This window comes from Crinia signifera, chromosome 1 (assembly GCF_055691185.1).
Source record: "Crinia signifera chromosome 1, ASM5569118v1, whole genome shotgun sequence".
NCBI classification, from domain to species: domain Eukaryota; kingdom Metazoa; phylum Chordata; class Amphibia; order Anura; family Myobatrachidae; genus Crinia; species Crinia signifera.
The window spans coordinates 172342997-172370563 of record NC_139217.1 but is presented as its reverse complement, the minus strand read 5'-3'; the positions used below and the strand labels follow the sequence as shown (position 1 = coordinate 172370563).

The 27567-nt window shown below is 44.9% G+C and overlaps 1 long non-coding RNA gene across 2 annotated transcripts in view; it reads left to right on the top strand.

The window, feature by feature from the left end:
• Positions 1-27567, top strand: part of LOC146064077 (uncharacterized) — a 66865-nt gene that overhangs the window by 23104 nt on the left and 16194 nt on the right. For both annotated transcript variants that reach the window (XR_014471742.1, XR_014471744.1), the window contains exons 2-3: positions 19172-19348; positions 24384-24519. This is a non-coding gene — a long non-coding RNA (uncharacterized LOC146064077). The remainder of the gene's footprint in view (positions 1-19171; positions 19349-24383; positions 24520-27567) is intronic.

Below are 27567 nucleotides of genomic sequence, written 5' to 3'. Positions count from 1 at the left end.
CGTACTCACCCTACCTCATTACCTCACCTGTCCTGTTCTTCCCTTCCTCTACTTCATCTTCAGTCTCCTTGACAATTTTGCCACCTACTTCTGAACTGATGCTGATTTTAGTTCGACCAGCTATACCCCTATTTATACTGTATCTTTCAACACACCCTGTACGTTACCTTGTAATTTGTTTTTTTTGTTTGCTATGTACGGCGCTGCGGACACTTTGCGGCGCCTTATAAATAAACGTACTACTACTACTACTACTAAGGAGTGATTTTTGGATTTTGCAGCACAGATTCTGGTTGAATGACCCCCGAAACACCCATACAGTGGAACCCCCCCACAAGTGACCCCATTTTGCAAACTACACCCTTCAGGGAATTCAACAAGGGGTATAGTGTACATTTCAAACCCCCCGGGGTTTCACCAATTTTGATACAACTGAGCTGTGAAAATGAAAAATTAATTTTTTTCATTTTCACTGCCCAGTTGTACCACAATTGGTGAAACCCCTGGGGGTTTGAAATGTACACTATACCCCTAGATGAATCCCTGAAGGGTGTAGTTTGCAAAATGGGGTCACTTGTGGGGGGGTACCTAACTTTTAGCATCTTATGGTGCCTAGAAACCTACATTGTGCCTAAAAAATAATCTCATAAAAAGGAGGCTCCAAAATCAAGTAGGTGCTCCTTCTATTATGAAGCCTGTGGTTTGGTCACCGTGCACACTAGGGCCACATATAGGATATTTATGAAAACAAAGAATTGGGGGAATCAATTTTTAGTCACATTTCTCTAGTAAAATCTACTGTGTTCCTTAGAAAAATGTATTAAAATTGCAAATCTGCAAAAAAAATGAAATTTTGAAATTTCACCTACACTTTCTTTTAATTCCTGTGAAACACCTAAAAGGTTAACAAACTTCCAAAATGCTGTTTTGAATACTGTGAGGGGTGCAGTTTTTGAAATGGCATCATTTATGGGGGTGTCTCACATACAAGTCACTCAAAGTCACATCATAACTGACCTGGTCCCTAAAAAAATCAGAGTTTGAAATTTTCTTGAAAATTTGAGAATTTGCTATTCATATTTGAAGCCTCCTAGTGTCCAAAAAAATGAAAAGGAGGTTGAAATAATGATTGCAACATAAAGTAGACATATGGTCTTTGTTAGTTATTAACTATTTTGAGTGGTATGTTTATTTGTCTCACAAGCAGAAAATGTGACATTTTGCAAATTGCAAAATTTTCCATTTTTTCACGACATTTTGGTATTTTTCACAAAAAAACACAGACTGTATCGACCCAAATTTACCACTAACTTGAAGTACAATGTGTCACGAGAAAACAATCTCAAAATCACTGGGATAAGTAAAAGCAAAAAAAAGTTATCCCCACTTAAGTGAAACATGTCAGATTTGAAAAAAATGGCTCTGTCAGGAACGCAAAAACTGGCTCTGTCAGGAAGGGGTTAAGTCTTCTATAATACAGCATGCAGATGGAAAATAAACCAACCACGGTCCCACAGCGGGTGACCGTTGAAATGTAAACTCACCAAGGGTCATGGCCCTATGTTCCTTTAAAGGTTTCTTTCACTGGATCGCTCCCCCACAATAATAATAGTCCTGTAATAATAAATCAAGTAAAAAGTCCAAAACAGGGAAAGACATCTGGAGCTTGCGGTGGTCTGGGTTACCTCCCTATCCGGATGGAAGGGTCCCCCAAAAAGCTGAAGATGACTCGCAGCTCAGGATTCCACAAGCTTGCCAGGTGTTGCCTCCTCCCACCAATGGGATTCGGGCTACAAATGAGCCCTTTTTCAAGGTGTGGAGGCTGAGTGTCTCTACCCGGTTTTTATACCGGTTTCCTATAGGCATGCTAAATCAGCTTTACATAAAACACGCAGGAATCACACCACCCCAAATACTGATACAATTTAGTCAAAATTGGTCAGATTAACATACATCAATTATACAACAATGTTAAAAACATATTAAATATACAGCCGTTTTCTTTACATTATGTAAATCAATACTAATACCGCATCTACATATCAATAATGTCTCGTTCCAAACTCCGGGTTTTCTCTTTCAATTCTAAAACCGTCAGGTGTCAATGATTGTGGACGGCATCTTTTAAATCCACATCCTATCAAGGAAGCCCGTCACTGGACTTCCGGTCCTTCAGACACAGCTCCAGGTCCAATATTGCATCACCGGACTTCTGGATTATGTAACGCAGATAATTCTGGCGGTTGAGCCGCACATCTCGGCCGCTCATCTTTATAGTCCCCATACCGCCTCACATATACATAGTTCCAATGGTTCAAAGGATGATGATTTACAGGACTGGACCTCCGTGATGATTGTAATAATAACATTCAACAAAAATAAAAGAAAAACGTTAAGCCAACATGTTTCCATAGCACAACATAGGATTAAAACTTAAATAAAAATAAAAATCAATTGAGATAAAAGTTGAATAAAATCAATTAGGACCATTTCCCGCAATTATTATCTCATAAAAAACATTTAAGCTTGAATCCCACATTTAGACCGCAGGGCTCAATAGTTTTTACGGTGTAAATGGTGCGCATTTCCAATTGGGATAATCTTTTGTCTCTATTTACAGTACTCTCCAATTGTCCGGAACAACTTTTATGCCACAAAAATTCACCATATGTTTCAAACTGCCTCATGTATTTTCTTAAAATGTAACAATACATTATGGGATTCCAACGCTTTCCCGATATTACTGCAATGCTCAGCTAATCTGACTTTCAGTTGTCTTATGGTCTTTCCTATATACTGTTTCTTGCAAGTACATTCTAACAAATAGACACAGAATTTTGGGTATGTCACGCTAGGGGTACCTCGTGGATCTGTCTGAGGCCTGGAGGCTGGGTGTTTGTGGCTTGAAGGAGACTGGAGAATAGCAGGTTTAATATAACTCTTTATTGTAGCACCAATAAGAGAAGGCAAGACCATATATGAAACTGTAGATCGGGGAACCCAGTGAAGTACCTGGGCAACAACTGAAAGTCCAGAATGATGGGAGTGATCCCAGAGTCTCTGTTAGTTCACAGGGAAACACAATGGCTAGCTGTGGGAGCTGACGGCAGTGGGCAGCGGAAGCCGGAAGTCAGCGACATCCGAGGACTTGACAGCAGGTGCTGATGCAGACGGCAGGATGGAGAAACGTCAGCGGGCACGGAGGGCTGGCAGTAGCTGGAAGTGCTGATAGCAGGATAGCGAGGCGTCAGCAGGCACGGAAGACTGGCAGTAGGTGCGGAGGCAGACAGCAGGATGATGAGGCGTCAGCAGGCACGGAAGACTGGCAGTCGATGCAACTTGGACCACAGGTAGACGTGATGATGTGTCAACCGACACGCAGAACTGACGACAAGGGCAGCGGATCCACAGCTGGAGTGTAGATGTGTCAACAGACACGCAGGGCTGGCAACAGGTGTAGCTGGTCGACAGCAGGAGTGTAGATGTGTCAACAGACACGCAGGGCTGGCAACAGGTGTAGCTGGTCGACAGCAGGCGTGTAGATGTGTCAACAGACACGCAGGGCTGGCAACAGGTATAGCTGGTCGACAGCAGGAGTGTAGATGTGTCAACAGACACGCAGGGCTGGCAACAGGTGCAGCTGGTCGACAGCAGGAGTGTAGATGTGTCAACAGACACGCAGGACTGGCAACAGGTGTAGAGGCTTTGAGACACTGTAGCAAACCTGAAAGGGCTGGAGGCAGGATGCAATTGCAAAGTCCAGGAAACAGGTGTGACTCTGTAAGGGCTGGGAGCAGAATGCAAACGCAGGTATCCAGGTATCAGGTGTTGAACTGCAGGTAACGAAGACAGGGATGAAAGATATCACAGGGCAAGGGCAGGAGCACAGGCTGAAGCTTCTTCCACAGGGATTGACAACAAAGCACTGGCGCTTGTATGCCCCAGAGGGCTCTGCTTTATACCCCAGGGCAGATCTTGATTGGAGGAGCTGAACTGGGGTTCTGAACCATTGGCTGGCTACAACAACATGGCGGCGACCGGACTGGAGACAAACAACTTTGGTTAGCTCTCATGCTGGACGCGTGTGCCGCAGGCCCCAGAAGGATGGTCGCGGTCGGAAGACCTAGACGCCGTGCTCCCCGTCCTGCACCCAGACGGATGGCCCGCAGGCCCCGCCGCCGGAGATGAACAGGTGAGCGGCGCGTCCTAACCGCGGCCGTGACAGGGTACTTATATACTAACTGGGCTGCCGATTTTGAAATCGGGTCCATCGCATCGCATCCGACCATATCGCATGCGATGCGATGGACCCGATTTTTCCATAGGATTCAATGTTAAAATGGACTGAGTCCATTTTAACATGGAATTCAATGGGAAAAGGGGTCCTTTTCATACCCCTAATATCCAAGTGGGCATGGAGTTGGATATAAACCTGTGGCGAGCGAAGCGAGCCACCGAGCCCGAAGCGTGGCGAGCGGACACAGAATACCGCTCGGTGGTTTGCTACGCTCGCCACAGGTTTATATCCAACTCCATGCCCACTTGGATAGTAGGGGTATGAAAAGGACCCCTTTTTCCCATTGAATTCCATGTTAAAATGGACTCAGTCCATTTTAACATTGAATCCTATGGAAAAATCGGGTCATCGCATCGCATCGCATGCGATATGGTCGTATGCGATGCGATATCGCATCGCATCGCATCTGATTGCATGCCTTAAGTTAAGGCATACAATCAAAAAATCGGCAGCCCAGATAATACATAAATACCGAATTTTGTATTGCATGTAATGAAGCCTTCAATATCGTGCATCTCATCATTATGCACTGATTTATATTGGTGTACTACCTTCATAGTTCCTTTACATGCCCGGCACATACTGCATGTGCCGTATCGGTAGAAGCCTTTTGACTTTATATAGCTCAATGGGTTGGGAGTATTGATAGCACTCATGACTAGTTTGTTTTACGATTCTGAGCCTTGCGGTAGATAAAAGTGGGTCTCTCTTTTACATATTTGTTCAATATTGGGTCATTTCTAAGTAGACCCCAATGCTTCTTAAATATCTGTTCAATCTGTTTTGACTGACTAGTAAATTTTGTCACAAAGCAAACCCCGATGTCTTTCTGTGTGCCGGAAACTTTATCAGCTACTATGGCTCCTCTTTGTTTTATTGCCTGGGAGCCCATCTCTCTTGCTTTATGGACCATCCCGTGATTGTATCCTTTCTCGATGAATTGTTTACTCAATTTATCTGCATGTATTTGAAATACTTCTAAATCAGTACAATTACGGCTAATCCGGTTAAATTGACCGGTTGGTATACTCTTTAACCAATTCGCATGATGATTACTTTTAGAGTCTATGAATGAATTACTGTCCGTAGGTTTTTCATAGTTTCTGGTTTTCAGCTGTCCATCATCAACATAGATAAGAAGATCCCAAAAATGTACTTCTGTGCAGCTAATTTGAAAGGAAAGCTGAATATTGATCTCATTATCATTAAGCTTTTCACAAAATATATCAAGGGATCCTGAGTCCCCCTTCCACAAAAATAATATGTCATCGATGTATTGGTGATAGGTCACCAGGCTAGCGCCCAGGTAGACAGGTAATTTCTTCCTCTCCCTATATAGCTGAACACCTCCCCAACATCATAGTATTTTTCCTGTCTCCTCTGTCTGTAAACAGGTGGTTAGGTTAGTGTTTGTTATTTTATATATCCAGTGAGCAGGTTATGCTACTGGATCCTGGGCAGCACAGGGGGCTGGCGGTGCCTTAACCCCTTTTTTTATATGGTCCGGGCTGGTGGCATGGACTTTCCATGGGTAGAGGGCTGGTATGCCTTACCCTATTTGTTCTGACCTGGTGTGTGTGGTTATGGCAGGGCTGGCGGTGTCTTACCCTTGCTATGGCCAGGCGGTCTATCCGGCGGGTGTCCTTCAGCGGTGGGGGCAAGGCAGCCGGAGCTCCGGAGTCATGGGGAGGCATAGAGGCAGCAGGTCTGGAGTGGTCACTGTATGCAGCAGCGTCTTCTAGCTGCGACCACGGGAGCCGGTGCCGGAAGTGAGGTGTGTTCATTTCCAGCGGGCGCACTTCGAGCACGGCCTGCGCTCCAGGAGCAGGCCACGTGCGTTCCAAAAGCCAGAAGTGCTGCTGTCTCATCATTCCTATCATGGAGGATGCCTCTGCAAAAGCAGTAGTACCGCTGCCCAGGTAAGTCCTCTTGGAGGACTGGTTATTATCATTTTTCTCATAGAATGGATAGTTAGTTAGTGTATTCTTTTCTCTTTTTTAGTGTGCCCTCAGCACCTAAGAAGAAAGCCTTTAAAAAAAGAATGCCAAGAGTTGTCCTGCATGTGATACATTGTTTGTAGGAGAAGAGGTTTTGTGTCCGGATTGCACTAGGAAAGGGGAAAGCCCCAGTGTGTTGTCCCAAATTTCTGAGTGAATGAGCTGGATGAAGAAAATTTTTGTGACCAAAGATGAGTTTTTGAGTACCAAATGGTCTAGGTCTCAGACCAGCTTGGATAGGGATGAGGAGTGTGGATATGGAGAGGTTTATTCGGATAAAGAATCTTGTGATTCCAGTGCAGAATAAGGCGAAGTTCTGGAAGATAAACGGTTATTTAACCTTGAATTGGTGGAAATGGTGTTAAAAAATGTGTATAAAACTCTTAACTACAAGCAACCAGTTAAATCTGAGATTGATGCCATGTTTGAGGACAGATCTAGGAAAGGCAGGTGTTTCCTTGTACACAAAGTGGTCAAGGATATACTGTCTAAGGAGTGGCTGAATGCAGATAAGAGAGTGGGGTCGTTGTGGACTTTGTAAAGTGGTGTAGCATCCCTAAGATTGATGTTGCAGTGTCGGAGGTTACTACGTGAACGACTATTCCCTTAGAGGATGGGGCTTCCTTAAAGGACGCAATGGATAAGAAAATGGAGAATGCTTTAAAAAGGTTACATATTTCCAGCTCAGTGTCTGTGGAGTCGGGAGTAGCCATAGCCTCTCTTTCCAGAGCACTCAGAATTTGGTGCACATCATTGCAAGAAGATTTGCAAGATAAGACTTTGCGTGAACAGATCAGTAAAAATCGGACTCAAGTCCAGTTAGCCGTGGACTATATTTGCGAGGCTTCCTTAGATGTGCTGGACTTTTTGGCTAAATCACTAACATCAGGTGTTGTAGCCAGAAGAGCCCTGTGGTTGAAATCGTGGGCTGCTGATTCTCACTCCAAAACTTAATTGGCCACTCTCCCATATGAAGGGGATTTTCTTTTCGGGAGCAAGTTGGATCAGATGATCCAGAGAATGTTGGGGGGCAAATCCATAAGATTGCCACAAGACAGAAGGGGAAGGTTTCCCGCTTATTTGGCCAGACAGTCATTCAGACAAGCCAGAGCATATAGGCCTGGTAGGTCATTTCATGAGAGGTACGCTTCATGTATATCCAAAGCGTTTTTCGCCAATCTGTCAAGAAGAGAGGCGAAAATTCCGGAACTGGTCAAAAGCAGTGACAATGCATATCCTGTGGAGCAGGCCCCAGTGGCAGGAAGACTGTTAAAGTTTGGTCACACCTGGGAACAAACCATTCAAGACAGATGGGTGCTAGCATTGGTTGCCACGGGGTACCGACTGAAGGGTCTTTCAAGGACAAGAATGGCAACATTTTTAAGTTCCAAGCTTCCTCTTTTGAGGACAGAAAGGGAAGCTCTAAAATTAAGTTTAAAGGGACTAATCGACTCTGGAGCAGTTGAGGAAGTCCCATATGCAGAAAAAAAAGGCTGGGGTTTTACTCCTATCTCTTCATTATAAGAAAAATTTCTGGAGGTTTCAGAACCATACTGGATTTAAGAGGTCTGAACGACAGAATAAGAAAAATAAAATTTAACATAAAGACTACCAAGTCTATCCTGATGGGTCTCAGAAGGAACGATTATTTAGTATCAATCGACTTGAAAGATGCTTACTTTCATATTCCCATCGCACTCTGCGATAGGAAGTACCTAAAGTTCACATAGGAGAAGGGCACTACCAATTCACTTGCCTGCCGTTCCGCCTCACCTCGTCTCCACGTGTTTTTATGAAGGTCTTCGTGGTGTTAATAGAAAAATTAAGAAAGGATCATGATATGGGCATACTTGGACGATTTCTTGATTTCAGCCCACTCAGAAAGCGAGGTTATGGCAGCAAGAGATTATGCCATACAATTTCTTCAAGACCACGGGTGGCTGGTGAACTGGGAGAAGAGTCAGCTTATTCCTGCACAAAACATTCAGTTTTTATGAATATTGATAGAAACAGTGTCCTTCCAGATATCGTCCGAGAAGAGATGCAAGAAAATCCAACAGCTAATTTCCGTAATTCAAGAGAACACCCGGGTGTCATTAAGGACAGCGATGCGTTTGCTAGGCATGATGGCCTCTGCGATGGATGTCATCCCCTGGGCAAGGTGGAGGAGGAGACCGATGCAGTGGTTCCTCTTGGGCTACACGAAGAGGCAAGTCGCTCTGGATCGAAGAATAAAAATTGCGGATATAAGATGTTCTCTGATATGGTGGGAAAGCGAGCGCTTAAGGGCATGAAAATTGTCGCTGGAAAGTCCCAGATACGAGGTGATCACCACAGATGCCAGTGCCATAGGCTGGGGGGCACATGGCCTAGGTAAGACCTGTCAAGGGCTATGGTCATCTCAAGAGGCGGCTTTGTCATCCAATCACAGGGAGCTGAAATATATATATCGGCATGGAGGGACGTGGAGTCAAGTGTTGGTAGAAGAAGTACAAAGTATCATGACATGGGCCGAAGGAAATCTTCAATCGATATCAGCATTGCATGTGCCAGGGGAAAGCAATCAAGTGGCAGACTTCCTGAGTCGCAGGTGGTGCCAGGAGAGTGGGAGTAGAAGGAGTCAGTTTTTCAGCTGATAATAAATCACTTCGGTCAGCCAGAAATAGGTCTTATGGCATCATCAGCCAACAGAAAGCTCCCTCAATTCTTTTCCATATACCCGACACGGGGGTCGTGCGGAGTGGACGCCCTATCTCAAAGGCGGATATTCTCCCCAGCCTATGTCTTCCCTCCATTTTCTTTCATCCACAGAGTGTTATGGAAGATGAGGACAGAGAGGACACAAGTTATAATTGTGTTACCGTACTGGCCCAGAAGGGCTTGGTTCCCTATGGTGGAGAGTATGGCAATAGCGGATCAGTTGTTCCTGCCAGTATCAGTGGATCTCCTCAGTCAGGGTCCTGTCAATTGTCAGGAGCCTCAGAAGTTGTGTTTGACAGCTTGTTTATTGAGAGGCAACAGTTAAAGAGTAAGAATTTGTCCCCTGAAGTTGTTGAAGTACTTCTTCAAGCCAGGAAGAAGGTTTAATTGAATATCTACTACAGAATATGGAAGACAATTGCGAAGTGGTCCAAGGACAAGTTATTGTTTTCCTAAAGCAAATATATCACACGTGTTACAATTCCTTTGTGATGGATTCAACAAAGGGTTAGCAGTATCCACACTGAAGGTTCATATTTCGGCCTTGAGTGCGTTACTGGACAGAAGGCTTGCAGAGCATAGTCTGGTAAAGAGATTTTGCCAGGCTAATAAAATAATTCGACTAAGGATTAGGTCTATGGTTCCTCAATGGGACCTTAATTTAGTTTTAAATATATTAATGTTGGCTCCTTTTGAGCCGTTGGATACAGTTAATTTGAAATTCCTGACTTGGAAGGTGGTCTTCCTGGTGGCAGTGTCCTCGACCAGAAGAATGGGTGAGCTGCAGGCCTTGTGCATAAAAGATCAATATCAGAAGATATTTCCAGACAGAGTGGTACTTATGACCAAGTAATCTTTTCTGCTCAAAGTACTCTCGTCGTTCCATTTGAATCAAGAGATTGTGTTGCCGTGGTTTTGCCCGAATCCTTTGAACAAGAAGGAAGAGAACTTACATACCCTGGATGTCATCAAGGCCATAAAAATTTATTTGGATAGGTTGGCCAGTTTTAGACAGATGGAAGCTTCATTTGTTATTCCACAAGGAGCAAAGTTTCCACCGAAACAAACTATTTAGTGGTTCCAGAAGGCATTAAAGCACACTCAACAAGGGCAATGGCAGTTTCGTGGGCAAAAGAGGCGAAAGTTTCAGCCAAGGGGATATGCCAGACAGCCACTTGGTCATCTCTGCACACCTTCTCCAAACATTGGCCCTTATTCTGATCGGTGCGGATATTCCCGCATTCTTACGGAGCGGTCCGCACGCTACGGTGTTTTGCCGCATGCGGCCATCGTCCGTAGAAACGCCCACGTGTCCTCCGCATTCGGACGGACTCACTCTTTAAGAACAGGGCGTGTTTACGGACGACATACAAACCATGCGTGTGCGGGAGAAACACTCCGATTCGGCACGGTATTACAGAGTATTACAGAGTATGCTCGGGAATACCGCATCCGAACGGGAGCCAAGCGGTGCTACCGCACGTAAGCGGAGTATTTACGCCAAACAACCCACTATTAAGTATCTTCTGCAAGACATCACATGACCCACTTATTCAATTACCTATCCTCATAAAAAACTGCTTATTTGGAATTGGAATCAATTAGATGCCAATATATCCTTACAAGCATGCCTAACACATGCATTGCACACATTAACCCTTACAGCAATTTAAGTGCAATGGTTTGTATTAGACCCTGTGTAAAAGATTATAAACAATCTACACATATACTGTTTAATGTGCAAAGAAAACCAACAACTGTGAACTTGCATAAAGAATTTATTAGAAAAAACAATTAACATATAAATAAAAAAATATCAAAACATAAATTAAATAAGCAGATCTTTGAGGTCCTGCAGGTCGGCTAGCAGGAGCCTCAAGTGGTGCTCCGCCCGCAGGAGGGCCCCACGCACCCCCTCATCTGCCGGTGTGGTGTCATCTGTGGGCATGTCAAAGGGGCAAAAATTAGTCATGTTATTCATGCATACATTTCACATACTGCGACATAAATTGCACAAATGCTAGGTGACATGTGTGTGTGTATATATATATATATATATATATATATATATATCTATCTATGTAGAGAGATAGAGACACACATAGATAAATAGATATGACACATACATAATACATACATGCAAACTTATTTACTACATACTGTCTTTTTTTGCCTCTACCCTTTACTCTGCAGAAGACATAACAGTCATAGTGTTTCTTCTCAGTCACAACCCACCCATGACTAACCAATGACAAGCATGTCATGGCCTCCGTCAATAAGAACTTGTCACAATCTGCTCAGTCTAAGTTCAGTGATGGTTCGTGGCATGGGAGTTATGCAAATGTCAGGAATGCACAGTACACATCCTCAAAATCATAATTCTGTCTAAACCAACCTACAATTCTGTGAGGGCAAAAAAACAATCTGAACTACAGGGGGTGTTTAGGTAGAGGAGGCTCCTGGGACACTGGCAACTTCTGACTCCATTCCAAGGTAGGCCGGGCCATACTCCATTTATAGCATACATCCTAGAGTTTATAAATAACATTCACCAACAATATAGATTCCACTATTTGATGGGTCATAATCTACGATTGCAGCAGGTGAATTTAATCCACAAATGATCCACTCATCCCTTTACTCCAGGATCCTGTTTAACTACAACGGTTATGTGGCATTCAAAATGGAGCTCCAACCCATCCCACAAACCTGTGTAATTGAGAGGTGTCCTGGATTAAAGGGATGCCTTGGACACCCCATCTAACCCGTACCTGTATCTGTAGCTACCCACTTTGGGGTCTATATGAATAGTATTGGAACACAATTTTTAATCACCAGTGCTACATAACAAATACCAGTACAACTACTTCATGAATGATGCATTATGTAAACATACCGATCTGCTGGGACTCCGGGGCTTGGCACGCCTCCTCCCCCTCTGAATCTGACTCCTCTGGGGCAACCGTGGCCTCCTCAGCCCCCTCCTCCGCCAGCTCCTCTGCCACCATCACCACGTCCACCTCCTCCACCACAAGCACCTCCTCCTCCACCTCCTCCTCCTCCTCCTCCACCTCCTCCTCCACCTCCTCCTCCTCCACCTCCTCCTCCACCACCACCACCTCCTCCTCCACCTCCTCCTCCGCCACCAACACCTCCTCCTCTTCCACCTCCTCCACCACCACCTCCTCAGGCACCTCCTCCTCCTCCACCACCTCCTCCACCATCTCCTCCACCATCTCCTCCTCCTCCACTTCCTCCTCCTCCACCCTTGCCGCCACCTCCTCCTCTGGGTGTTGGGCCTCCTCCTGGTCCAGGGCTGCCTCGGCCTCTTCACGGGCCTGTCGGCCTCGGGCTCGTGCTGTGTGGTAGAAAAAAAAATCATGGTCAATGTCGGGTCATTGGGGCACATGTATTAATCCATAACAAGACATACATGGAAGGGTGATAATGATGGCAAACGATGCAGGCAAGTAGCTCCTTACTGTTAATGGACTCAAAAATGAGACATTTAAATTATTATGTGATTGTTAGTAATTTGTTCAAACATTACAACCCTGGCATTTATCAATGTGTAACACATATTAGATCTGGCACATTGTATGCATCAGAATCCTCAATGCTATGTCATTACATATAAAAGCCACATGACTGCATGTTAACCAGGAAGTAGCACACATAACAGTCTATGGACTTTTAAACCCATGGACACCCACTTATCATGAGACACATGTTATTGTTTATATATGCTATGTTGTAATTGCGAAATTTCATAGCTAAAATACTCACATTCAGCAATTTCGCCCCTGATTTGCTGCAATAGCTGGGGCTGGCGCCTGCGGAGGTCCGACCACCGCCTCTCGAGCTGCCCGAGGGACCTCCGCACCCGAGTGCGGGCGTAAATACGGCGCCCTGCCGCAGCATATGCCCTCCGCTTATGGCGGTTAGTTATAAAGGGCCCCGCACGGCCCAGCCTTGTCTCCATGACGGAGACCAGAACCCTCAGCTCCGCATGTGTAAAGGGGTCTGCCCTTCGTGTCTCCGCCATGTTAACAATGGCATCTATCAACCAATCAGGTGGTGGCATTGGTTGATCACAGTTATTTGTGTTAATAACTTTATTGTTCATCTTTACATGAACAGCGTCTCTGCGCCAACACAAATGGTGACAAATTCGCATGCCTTAAAAACAGTAGTGCTGATGTATGGCAATGAACAAATCTGATATATATAAAACACAGTGTGTATGCACTTAGCAAATCCAATGACGCCTGGCTCCGCCAAGCAACGCGTGCTATAGCTTAGCAACGCATAGCTGTAGTTAGCATTACTTACTCTATGCATCTATGTGTATGCGTACATTTATGTGTCAAAGACACATACACATACTTGCAGGTATCCTGAGACCAGCATTATACACCAGCCCTGCCTGCCTGCCTGCCTGCCTGCCTGCCTGCCTGCTCCTTGAAATGTTGAAACATGTGAATAAATTCAAATATCATATATATATATATATATATATATATATATATCTGCAAACAAATCATACATCAACACAGGAAAAAATCCCCAACACATTAGAGAATAAATCAATGTACTCACCAGTCATCAGGGATAGTATCAACTACAATAATGAAGATATAACAAACACATAAGATCCCTTGTACAAGGTATAATAATTAGCACCTATATTGAACTTCCCCCAAAACTAAGCACATATGATAAATATCTCCTATTTCTTTGCCATTAGGAGGGCAGGCTGGCTAATTTTAGTTTTGTAACACTGACAACTAACACACTGTACTTATTTGAAGGGCTGATTTTGACTACAATTGGTGTGTTCTGTCAACTCGATAAAATGTACCTGAAGTATCTTTGCGCCACAGAGTCCCGCAGCTGGTATCCCCTCCGGCATTCAGGGGCGCGGGATGGGCGCATGGGCGGATCTTGCGGCTCAGATGGTACCTCCCACTCATCAAAGGGTATCTCACGCCGCACAGCAATGTTATGAAAACATACACACAGGCCCACGATCCTCGACACCATTTCAGGCGCATACTGTAAGTCACCACCAGTGCGGTGGAGCACTCTAAATCGTCCCTTTAAAAGGCCAATTGAGCGCTCCACCACTTGCCTGGTGGCAACATGCGCCCGATTGAATGCCTCCTGTGGGCCCGCTGCTGGGGAGCTGTACGGCGTAAGTAGCCAGGGCGTACATGGGTAACCGGAGTCACCCAGAACCCACGCATCACGGCCTTCCAGCTCTTGTAGTCTTTGCCAAATCCCGGTTTGTCGGATAACATGAGAGTCATGGGCACTTCCGGGAAACTTCGAGTTGAAGGAGAGAATTTCCATGGATGGGCCACATACCACCATCACGTTCAGTGAGTGGAACAATTTGCGGTTCCTATATATCTTCTCACTTCGAGATGGAGGCACAAATGGTACATGGGTGCCATCCACAGCCCCTATCACATTAGGGAAGCCAGCAATTTGATGGAAGGCCTGCTGGCTTCTGCGCAGGGTCTCGGTGGCAAATGTCATGGCCATGAAGTGCCCCTTGCGCCTAAACATGGCCGACGTCACACGCCTCAGGATTCGGCAGAAGGCCGGCTGAGATATTCCAGCAAGTACTGCCACTACTTGTTGGAATGATCCTGAGGCGCAGAAATGCAACACCGCCAGCAGCTGTGTGTGAGGCGGAATTGCTGTCGTGATCCCGTGTAGAGGTTCCAGATCGCTCTCAATTAACGTGAGCAGATCCAGAATTACATGTGGCGGTAACCGGTACCTAGTAAGTACCTCATCATCGGGCATAGCAAACAGAGTCACCCGTGTGCGATAGATTCTAGCACGTCCTGGCCTCCTTGGGCGACGAGTGGGGAGAGCCGCAAGTGCCCTTAGCCTCCTCTCCATGTAGCGCATCATTGCTTCAGCAACCTATAAAGAAATGAACATAAATACTGATGCACCTATGCACATAATGGCCATATCCGACTACAACTAGATTTGTAGGCTTCAATACGTACAATAGATGGCCGCCCCGTGAAATCCCGCAGATCCATTTGACTCTATAATGATGTAACAATAATATGAACTCAATACACACCGTCCTAAACACACAGATAAAGGTGTCAGCATTTTTTGCCGACATCATGTACTATGAGACATTTCATCTATTGCTGGGACATGTTGTCCTGCAATAGATGAACCCACACAGGTTTAAGACCTGTGAAACCCACACAGGTTTAAGACCTGTGAGTGAAATAGTGAACATGTGACATGTTGCAATAATGCTACACGCACTTTGCTGGCCCAACAATCTGTAGTCAGTGAGGCAATTGTGCATACATTCATACACTTACATTGTTAATGGATATCATATCTACAAGGAGCATGGAAGAGCTTACCTTAGACCCTGACAAGTCCAGATCTGGAGACAAATGATTCCAGCAGCAAGTCACTATTTATAGGGCTCTCACATGTGTGGTCTATAACAGTAGAGATGAGTATTGCATGACTTGTGGCCTGGATTATCTAAGGGATTGGGCTACTTTTAGCTTGCAATCAAACGCCACAATACCACAGTAGTCATGAATCAAATGTCATGTCATGCTAGCAAATAGCATGTGTATTGTGCAATAGTCACAGGTGTATCAGAAGATTCTATGCAATGTTAGCATTGGTGCCCAGTATTTCATGTGGAACTTTCGCCAGGTTTTACACAATGGAATTTCCGCCACCGTATGCGGCGCGAAAAAACAGCGACGTACGCTCACGCACGGAACGCAGCTGCCGCTGATGTCCGCCAAACAGGCTACACAAACAGTATATAAAGGTGTATTAGAAGGTGACCATGTTGTTGCTAACATGTCTGGATCACAACCAGAGGTGGACCCAGATCTGCAGCAACTATTTGACCAGATGGACTCCAGCACCACCTATGTGCCACTGCACATGCGGCCAGTGGGTAATGAGGAGGCTGCTGGACCTTCTACAGCAGGGCAACCTGCACCTGACCATTCTACAGCAGGGCAACCTACACCTGGCCCTTCTGCAGCAGGCCAACCTGCAGCTGGCTCATATGCACCATCAGCAGAATTGATTGGAACACAACCGGGGACTTCACAAGGTAGTACCATGGCCAGCACTTCAAGTGCAGCGACACGTGACAGGGGGCGTGGCCAAGGACGTGGCAAGGGGAGAGCCAGGGCAACAGAGGAACCACCCAAAAAAAATAAGGCATATGAAGCACAGGAGCTTGCCATCCTGGTTCCCCGAGCACGTGATTGGATTGAGTGTCCATCGGAGAAGCTGACACACACACGCAGATGGAAGATTTGGGAACAGATAACGGCAGAGATTAATGAAGTAGCGCCACAAGTTCGTGAGACGGACCATGTGAAGAAGAGGCAAGTTGTTTTGTCATACATGTGCCCAGTAATAGCCAAGTAATGATTGAATTGATGCTTAGATGGATTTAGCAAATGGCCCGTGAGGTTGTTACGATACACATACATTATTGCCATGTTATTTCGGTGAGAGTTAGAGTAGGGTGATTGTGAATGTGTATTGTAACGGTGGATATCATAGTTGCATATAATATTATCTTTTGGACATTAATCACATGTCGTAATATGTAGCACAGAGCAATGGCTGCAACAGCTAACATCTGGAGTGACATGTATTAATATGTCAACTTACATTGCAGGTGGCAGGACTTCAAAACCAACCTGAAGAGGAAGATGACCAAGCGGTGGGAACACAGCCAGACATCTGGGGCCGGGCCCATGCCATCAGGGCTAGAGCTCACCCCCCTGGAGTTGATGGCCGAGAGCTGTATATCAGTTGAGGAGATCAGGGGGGTGAGCACGATGGATAGCGAGGCCCCAGCTGAAGTGTTTGCGTCTTTGCTGGAAGGTAAATATTGGTCATGCCATAAACTTGTGCAAGTAATTATCTTAGAATGTCTCCTAATTGTGTTTATCTTTTTCCACAGACACCCCACCGCTTGGTGACGACTCTGCTCAGGAGGTGGAGGAGTCCGTGCCACCTGGCCCCAGCGGTAGGCCTGTGCAGCAGCAGCCATCGGCCCAAGCCGATTTGGCCGCCTTGGCCCAGATGCTTGGGGACATCAACCAGCAGGGAGACTTGGCATCAGAACGGATGCATAGGACCGAGGAGATCCTGGCGAGCTTGGTCAGCACCCAGCAGGCCATCGCTGCGAGCATGCAGGCCATGGCTCAGTCACATCAGGCCATGGCTGCAAGTGCTCAGGTGCTGGCCGAGCAAGCCACCCGCCAAAATGATCTCCTCCTCCACCATAATGAGCTTATGGTGGAGATGGTTACCAGCAACAGGGTCCTAATGTCATCCGTTTCTGGTGCATTACCACCGGCAACACTCCCTGCTGGCAGGAGGGGTAGACCAGCCAACCCCTCAACATCATCTGCTCCACCTGCCCCAGCATCTGGCCGTCCCCGAAGAGCTGCTGCACAGGCCAAGGAGCCTACCAAGGCCAAACGTGGTCGCAAATGAACTTGTGGCTGCATTAATCTCCACCGTTATGTGGTCCCAAATCTTCCATTGTGCTGTGTGTGTCAGCTTCTTGTGTCCAATCACGTGCTGAGGGTAACCAGATGAGCCCTTGCTTCATATGTCCTTTTTGGTTCCCCTGTTGCCCTCTTTTGCCTGCCATTACTGTCAGCTGTACTTTAAGTGATGGCCATGGTACTATCTTGTGAAGTCCCCAGTTGTGTTCCAAATGATTCTGCTGATGGTGCATATGAGCCAGCTGCAGGTTGGCCTGCTGCAGAAGGGCCAGGTGTAGGTTGCCCTGCTGTAGAATGGTCAGGTGCAGGTTGCCCTGCTGTAGAAGGGCCAGCAGCATCCTCATTTCCCACTGGCTGCATGTGCAGTGGCACATAGGAGGTGCTGGAGTCCATCTGTGTGCAATTATATTTGTTTTGTATTATTATTTATTTTGCTACATTCCTGCCATGTTGTTTATTTTTTTGATTTTGTATTTTTTGGTCATTGCATCACAGTGGCATTGACTGTGACATGTATAGAAATAAATTTTTTTACTTTACCCAAAAATGTGTGGTTTCATGAGTACATGTCGAATACACATGTGTATTGCTAGTATTAATATTCTGTCATGTCCATTGTTAGCAGTTTTAAAGTGTCTGACAAGTACAGGATATGTGGGTGTTTAGTAAGGGTTCCTTGAAGCAGCAATGGTTTCAATTAAAGCACTGACAAGCGGCCTATTAGTGAGTAATGAGTAAAGGAGTTAGATTCTATTGGGTTCAGGTGTTAATGCTTGTAGTCATTAGGCGTACGTTCGCCTACCGCATGAACGAGTGGTGTCCGCAAAGCAATAGTACACTTGTGGACACCGCACATTTCTTCCCCTTTTGATCGCGTGCATTCGGAGTGCTATCCGAATGTACGCCCCCCAACATAAGTGTACTCCCCCGTGTCCGCCCATGTTTCCGCCCCGTTTTGCCCACTTTGAAACTACGCCCATGTGACATTCCGCATGACGCCCATAATACGCCCATATTTCCCGACTGATTGCGGGGAACAGTTTTGTACGGGATTTGGCCGAACTGGTACGGAGTCAAGGCGTGGCACATGCGCGTTGCGTTCTCCACGCATGCGCAGACGCCGAAAAGACGCGATCCGTAAGAATGCGGTAAAGTCCGCGTCAATCAGAATAAGGGCCATTATGCTCTGGATGTTGCCGAGTCCCAGTTTGGAAGTGAAGTGTTTTGCCATCGAAAAAACAGTTCCGTAGTGTCCCGGCACGTACAAAGCGCATGCTAAACAGCTTTTTTCCAACTGCTGTTCGCATGCTAAATGAAAAGAAATGAAATGGGAATTGTTCTTTTAATGTTCTTTTGTGTAGGTACTTGTATGAAAATTTTGTTGACAGTGCATTGATCGTAGTGTATTGTTAATAACAAATAAAAGTATTCTATTCTATTCTAAGTGTTGAGGCAAGCTTTGGCTTGAGGTACTGTATAACCCTCCCTACTGCTTTGGTACATCCCAATGTAATGGCTTCCATGATGTATTAAGAAAGCAACGGATTATACTTTCGATAATGCCTTTTTCTTCTGAATACTTCATGGTAGCCCATATTTTTTTACCTCTGTCTGTGTTTTTTCCCTAGGATCTGGGCGGAGACATTCAAAAGACTTTGGATGATGGGGAGGTGTTCAGCTATATAGGGAGAGGAAAAGGAGGAGCTAGATCCTGGGGAAAAAAACTACCTGTCTAATTGGGAGAGAGAGTGGGATGAACCCAATGTAATACTGCCATGAAGTATTCCGAAGAAAAAGGCACTATCGTAAGTATAATCTGTTGCTTTTTATTTAGGAATCTTTTATTGAAACTTTAGGCATCTCACTAAAAAAAATTACTTGTGTATGAAACTAAAATATTTTTATCTGATCCTCTTATACAACTCAGTTAATATCCTGTATTGTGTATTTATTTTCTTCTTATTTTTCCATACTTATAATTATATATGTATATTAGTTATACAAACTTTATTTATGTGAGTTTTATATTGTATAAATAAAAAACTGTTTTATTTTTAAATATAATATAATAATATGATATATCTGACAATACAAATGAACTGTAATGTGTATTGCTACTGAAATAAAAAATCCAATAAAAACATTAAAAAAAAAAAAAAAAAAAAGTGTTGGATGTTAAAGGGGGTTGGCCAATCAAACTCAGATAAAGCATAGTAAGGAAGTGTTGCTGAAAGTGGTTGCATATAGAGACATAGAATTGCACACATTGGAGGTCATACTCAGAAGTATTGTTGGCATCCAACATGGTGAAAATTTTAATTGTGCAAGCGATGGTGGCATCTACAGATGCACAAAGCATGATTGCAGCTTCAAATGTTTTAGCAAACTCACATCAACCACATTTATTAAGGCATTACATAATCTTTATAGGCCTGCACAGGTTTCATCTACTCCAGATATTGTTTTCAATTTTCAGCCTTTTTACTAGACTTGTATATTGTTTCCCTTGAACATTCCCACCTCCAGTTTTGCTGGGAACACAGAACTCAGCAGCGTTGACAGATTGATCAAGGCCGATGGACTCGGCCAAAGTGTGGGACAGTGGCTTTTCAAGATGTTTTAACCAGAATGGATACCAGGGCTGGATTAAGGCCGGTGGGGGCCCTGGGCAACAAATGTGTGGGGGCCCCACCATTAACATATTTTTTGTTAATAATTGTAAATATATATATTTTTCAAACATTGGTTGGGAACATCGCGACCATCAGAACATCGCAACATCCGTTTTTCAACAGCAGGGACAACCCAGGTACATGGGGGGGGGGGCAGGCTTGGGGGGAGGTACATGTACACTTCCCCAGGGGCTGCTATTATCTGCAGCTGCTAAGACAGGGGTCCTGCCATGCTGACAGCAATCATCGACAGCAGGGCTCTCATCTTTTACTCCCAGTACCCAGCAAGTATGATGGTAATCCCAAGACCTGCACAGGGTTCATCAACCAGTGTGAGATTCAATTTGAGTTACTACCTCACAACTTCACCACGGCTAAAATCAATATAGCTTATATAAACTCTCTACTCACTGGATCGGATCTCAACTGGGTGTCACCCCTGCGGGAAAAATCTGACCCCTTGCTGGCAAATTATGATACACTTTATTCAGACCTTCCGTCAGATATTTGATTAACCCAGCCATTCTTCTTCAGCCGCAACTGATAATCTGTGAGTCAAGCAAGGACCCCAGTCCATGGGACAATATGTGATCCAATTCCAAGCCTTCCTTCTGAATTTCAGTGGAATAATGATGTCCTGACAGCAGCATTCTGGTTGAGCGTATCCAACAGAATTAAGGGTGAGCTTGCAGCTCACGACCTCCCTGAGTGACTAGATTAATTAATTTCCCTATGTGTGAAGATTGATCTCCGCCTCCATCAGAGCATGCTTGAGAAACAAAGAAAAGTGTACTCCAGAGTTTCTTCCATGGCTGTAACTTGTTCCATGTCTCCAGTTAGTAAAGAGCATTTGCAGATAGGCAGGTCACGATTGACACCTGAAGAACAGTAATACCCATACATATCCTTCTTGAAAAAGACCTCAGTGGAGGTAGAAAGCGCTTGAAGCCTGGACTCTGGATTGTGTTCTCTAGGATGATTTTGGACCTGATATCTGGCCAGCGGTGAGATCCAGCATCACCGTTTGTTTCTTGCGAGGTTGAGGACTGGATCTGTTCCATGTTCCTCCACCACCTAGGGTAACAGGACATTCACCCATTTTGCCTATCCTGTATTGTAACCGTTTTCTTTATTGTAATAAATTGTTGTACACTATATGCAATTTATTTATTTTTTGGGGGACCCGTGTCCTAATATGACACCACCTTTCGAATGTGATCATCTTGAGAGGAGGTACAGGGAATCCCGCAGTCTATGGAAACACTGTCTGTATATTGAGGCGGAGAAGAGGATCGTAGCCACATTAAGAGGGGCGTACGGAATTTAACATGTGTGTACTGTCTTATCCCTATATATTTGAAGAAGAGGGCCGTACCTTTTAGAGGAGGGACGTATTATTTTATCTGAAGCGCCAGTGGAGGGGACTTTCTTATTTTGTTGTTTGCTATTTGTCTTTTCAATGGTGTTGGGGGTCACCATTTTAGATCGATACCCACCACAAGGCAGCTTCTTAGCGCACTGCCACTGGAAACTTTCTTATCGCTTTCTGTTTCATTGATACATTTTTTGCTGATTGAAGCCAACGTGCTGTCCCAAGTCTTAACCCCGGAGATAAAGTATGGCTGTCCACACGTAACTTGAATTTACGTGTTCCTTCAATGAAATTTGCCCCCAGGTTTATTGTTCTGTTCTCCGTAGAGCAAAGAATAAATCCAGTAGCCTATAAAATAAAACTAACAACTTACCTGAAAATCCCGAATTAGTTCCATGTTTCCTTGCTACGACCATTAATTCTTAACTGATTCCAAAAGTTGTCTCCTGTGCTCCCCAGAGTCCATACTAACCATGGAGTGGAGTTCGAAGTCAACAAGATTCTAAAGTCTCGTCACAGATACGGTCATATCCAGTATCCCAGTATCTCATTGACTGGAAAGGATATGGTACTGAGGAGAGGTTAGATAGATGCTGACAATGTGCACGCCCCTCGCTTGATTTCCCCATTCCATCAAGAAAATCCATCCAAGCCAAAACGGTGTTCGGTGCCCACCCTTACCCTCACACTGGTGTGCTTCACAGCACAGATCTGCAAGTGGCTCTGTCCTCGGGTGTAGTCCATGGCGGGAAGTCTCCTGCGGTCTCCATGGGCCTGGCCGGTGTCCCACGAGCTTCCACGCCGATTCCCCATTGCATGGGTGCCACCATTACACCTTGGTCAGCTGACAGTTTTGCTCCAATGTGCTAGCTTATAACCCTGACCTCTGACCTGTGCACTCGATCACATGCTCAAGGTGTGCACAGGTACTTCGCAGGTTAAATGATGCTGCGACTTGCAGCCAATCACAGACAGGCAGGGGGGATATAATCTGGCCCACAGCACTTTGAAATCGCCTTGAACAACTTGTCTGTTCCCTGTGATACTTCAGTGTCCAAGGCTCCCAGGCGCTCAGGCTATTTCTCCCAGTGATACCTGTGCTGCTGCTAGCAAACTTCCTCGTTATCTCCACCTGCCAGACATTCTGCTGTTTACCACCATCAGCTCCCAAGTAGTACTTGTGTGTTTCAGGTCTCTGCTAGTAGGCATAAGGCCTAAGCCGCATTACCCATGGCTCCTAAGCTGCATCGGCATCAGCTATAAAGCCGCATCATCCTCGGCTCCTAAGCCGCATCATCATCGGCTCCTAAGCCACATCACCATCGGCTCCTAAACCACATCATCATCAGCTCCTAAGCCACATCATCCTCGCTTCCTAAGCCGCATCACCATTGACTCCCAGGCCACGTCATCATCGACTCCCAGGTCACATCTCTATTGGCTCCCAGGCAACACATCTCCAGTGTTCAAAGGCTTCCAGGCCTAATACCATCCTCGGTTTCCAGACTGTCACCACTACACTGATACCATCTTCATTCTAAAGTCATCCAGTATACCTCTCCCCGAGGATCCTTTATCCCCAGCATACCAGCTCATTGGTAGCAGTACACAGAGGACCAGGGCAGGGGGGCGCGGCCTGCTCATTGGACGCAGCAAAGACAAAAGCCCCTTGCATGGTTCCCTGGTAAAGACCACCGGCGGGTTAGACTCTGAGCCCTTGTCCCTGGTTTACAGTCAACACTTTGTCCCCACTGCTTCCTTGTGCTACAGTCATCTCAAGTTGCTGCATGTCATTCCTCCTCAAAAAGCCACCTAGTTTCAAGTAACAGCTGGGAACACAGCAGCGTTGACAGGCTTGAGAATAAAGTTGCAAACACACAACTGCAGCAACAGATGCAAGGAAGTCCAACCTAGAAACAGACCCTTTGATCATCTCTTCAACAGACCCAATCCCATTCAGACTGCTGGTTTTCCATTCCAATCCGCCCCTGCATACGTGTTGAATTTCATATAGAAGAGAGCTTGAAATGATTTGCAAAAGTGGCATCAATGATTTTTCTTGTCCGGAGCCACCATGAACAGCAGGAGATCCAGCTATAATTACACATTGTGCGGGGAAGTGTCCCATGTATTTCTGTGATACTGCAATAACCACAAGTAAAAGTTAACTATGTCCTATAATTTATGGGTACTTATGTATTATCTGGGCTCCCATGTTACATGCACCCCATTTTTTCATACCTCTACTATCCAACTACGCATGGAGTTGATTTTATATAGTGTGGCGAGCGCAGCGAGCCACGGTGCCCGAAGCGTGGCGAGGGGAAGCGGTCTCATAAGAAAAATGGGAGCCCAGATATTACATAAGTACCAATTTATGCATAAAAAGCCTGAAAATACAAAAATTGTTAATGAGCTAGATATAATCACAGAACATTCTTGTCAAAACCAATGCAATCATAAAGTATATAAAGACTACATTGAAAGTCTTTATAGCATTATAATTAGTTTAAGTAGCTGCATAATTTTAATTGGGTTCATAATGTAATTTTATTATTTTGTTGGTCTTGCTCTCCAGGCAATGTTATCACATTTTCAGGCCTCATATTTTCTAAAGAATCCAATTTGACTTAAAAACCAAGTTGCGGATGTACTGCCAAGCTTATTACAATAGTATTAAACATAGTATTTAAATACAAACAAGGTCCTCTTTGTGGTCGCAGCTTACAAAACATAGAAAAGAGACTTGTGTTGTAACCTTGCACATAATCTAACAGATATTTCTTTCTTCCCCAGAGTTAGAGAGTATGAGATGAATGCACGTCTTTGATGACACATGCACTCTTATGGCCAATGAAATGACATCACTATAGAAGTTCAAGTCTAAGTTAAAGCACACTAAAGCTATTTCTCCATGAACGGTGCATATCCTGTAAGTCCCATATCTTAATGTAAGTCTATTAACAATTTTAATAAGCTCTGTGGCCATGTAAAGCATTGTTTAAAAAAAAAAATGACTGTCAAATTCTTGTGACCGTATATACAAACTATCATTTTACAGCTACAGTATCAGCATGAAGAAAAATCGAATCCTTTTTCTTGTTAAGCTCTTCCTTCAATAATTGTACACTACTAAATATATTTTGTAGTCTACAGGTAAAACACTTTAGGGGAAATTTACTAAGATGGGAGATCTATTTCACATGGGATTTTGCAATGGGCATCCAATCAGATACCATCTATTATTTTCTAGAAGGTGCTAAATAAATAAGTTGATTCTGATTGGTTGCCTATAGCAACATCCCATGTGAAATAGAACTCCCATGTTAGTGAATCCCTCCCCCTTTGTATTTCTAGTTTCTATATTTTGAGTGTATTATTGTGTGTGATTGGCCATATTAATTGCTTTGCCTACATAAAATTAAATAACATCCATAACAAATATTTCATTAAAAATGGTACAACACTTACATGGCATATAACCAGGTAATATTGTTTTCATCTGAAACTCAGTGATAGCTCAGCATTTCCACTATCAGTAGACATTCTTAGGGGCCTACTCATCAATTAATGTTCAGTATGCAGGCTGCTAAGTATGCCCTGAATGTATATACAGGGGACTGCAATAGTAGTAGCCATTATTGCAAAATTTACTAAGCTGCATACTAGAGCTTAGCTTTTGGAGCCTGCTGTCCACTATAAGTACCAGGAGAGGGATCCGTAAGATCCCTCCCTAGAACTCTCTTGCACATACATGATCAGCATTTGTAATAGTGGAAACTCCTGCATTTGAGAGATTCCTCACATAGGACCATGTGCACTGCTAGTGGGGCAGATGTAAAATGTGCAGAGAGAATTAGATTTGGGTGAGTTATTTTGTTTCTGTGCAAGGTAAATACTGGCTGCTTTATTTTTACACTGCATTATAGATCTCACTTTGAAGTAAAACCCCACACAAATCTGACTCTCTGCACAAGTAACATCTGCCCCACCTGCAGTGCACCTGCTTTTGTCCATCTAAGAAGGAATTTGTCAGAAAGAGTGAACTAGAATAACCCCCATAATACCTATAGAAAAATGACCCTCCCTAGAAAAACTGCCCACCTTTGCAAATCATCCTTGACAAAGACCTATAAGCCGAAACACGTTGGAACCAGCACCACAATTGTCCACCACGGACAAGGCATCGTCTCCTCACTGCAGAGTGAGCGCACTGACCCCCTGTGACGTCACTCCGGGACCAGTGGCATTTTGCGATCACCGCTACCCGGAAGTGAAGGTCCGGATGCTGGGTCGGTGGAGCCGGGCACACTGCTAGTGGTGGACTGAACATTCTCCAGCCCACCACATTTCCCACCGCTTGCGTTGCCGTATCCACCCTGGAGTGAGTCCCGGCTGGGACGACCATCCGGCGACACGTCCAGCACCGCTGCGCCTCCCTGCAAACAGACACAAGAGTACTGCATGGCGCCAGACATCATACAGGAACAGGATAAGAGGCAAGGTGCGGGACACCGCCACTTGCACAACTCTTTTCCCTTTTCCAGGACTCCACCTGCACACATCGGTGCAGGAATCATACAACTAACACCCGACTGCACACCTCACCAGGAGACATAAGTCCACATAAAGACTTATGGTATAAAGGGGACCTGTTGTCACCCTGATTCCCGTGAGGGCTCCATACAGGTACAGTTAGAGTTCACCTGGACCAGACATCCAGGCACAAACTGTTGCCCCCACACACCACGGATCAGGGACAAACCCCCCCCCCCCCCTCGTGGAGTGGCGGCATCTAGATCAGAACTTTAACTCACCCCACTGCCTCAGAGCAATAGATTAATCACACATACGTTTAAGGACATCATTATTGGTAATTACTTTTATTCCCCTCCTCTTTTTTCCCGTATCTTCCCCCCTTCACTTTTCCTTCACTTCAATTTCTTTTTGTACCTCACACCACACCCACCCTGAGTGCGCTATCCATACCCACGCAGTAGTAATCCCCAGGGGTCCATTTGGACAGACCCCAGGATTAGCAGCACCGCTTACACATACCAGGTAGAACACAATATATTCCGTATCTCGCATGTTGGGAGGTATGCCATTGTTCTCTGAGAATTGTCATCATGGAACACCTCTTCCATGCAATGCCATGGTGCAGGTCTGCGATGACATAATTTATGTTGCAATGTCTTTGGCTACCTGTATCCTCATCCCAGTAACTCCTTGAGGGAAGATAAATAGAGAAATGCCCCAAAAAACTCGGCGCAGATCAATTAAATAAAAAATAATGTATATAATAAAGAGAGGGAGGGAGAGATAGATGTATATATTGTATTTAGAAACAAAGGCACTTACAGGTGACTTTAAAATAAAACATCTTCTGGAAAGTACATTGTTAGTTCCTGATGATGTCATATTTAATTAGAGAGCTGAGGAGGTTATTCTGGTTGGTTCGGTCGTACCGCGTTCGCACGGTACAGAGTTTTTTCTTTCAACTGCTCATGCGTACCATTCGCAATGCGCATGTGCGGCGACAGCACACCGAGCAAAAAATTCTATCCGCAAGCGCACGGTCACAGTGGGCGTTTTTCAGGGAGAGTCCAGAAAAGTGGGCAAAACTGGGCCGTATACCTGGGCGTACACGGGGGTGTGCACTAAAACTGCACGGAGGGACAACCGCCTAACTTGGCGAGTGCACAGTGCATTTTTGGCCCAAAACAGTTGGACGCCAAAGAGTGCTCAATACCACTCTTAAGAGTTTCCGTCTGAGTACGGACGCCCCGGGACTGCTAATTATTGCCAAATACAACTGAATACACCTGACTGCAATATTATCCAATGCTGCAGCCTATTTAGTGAAATAACTAGTTTCAGTACCTGTAAGCCATTCACAGCACTGAAATACATTTCAAGGTTCTCTTTCTACACTTCTCACCATTTCAAGGTATGTTTATTTATATGTTGTATTAATCCA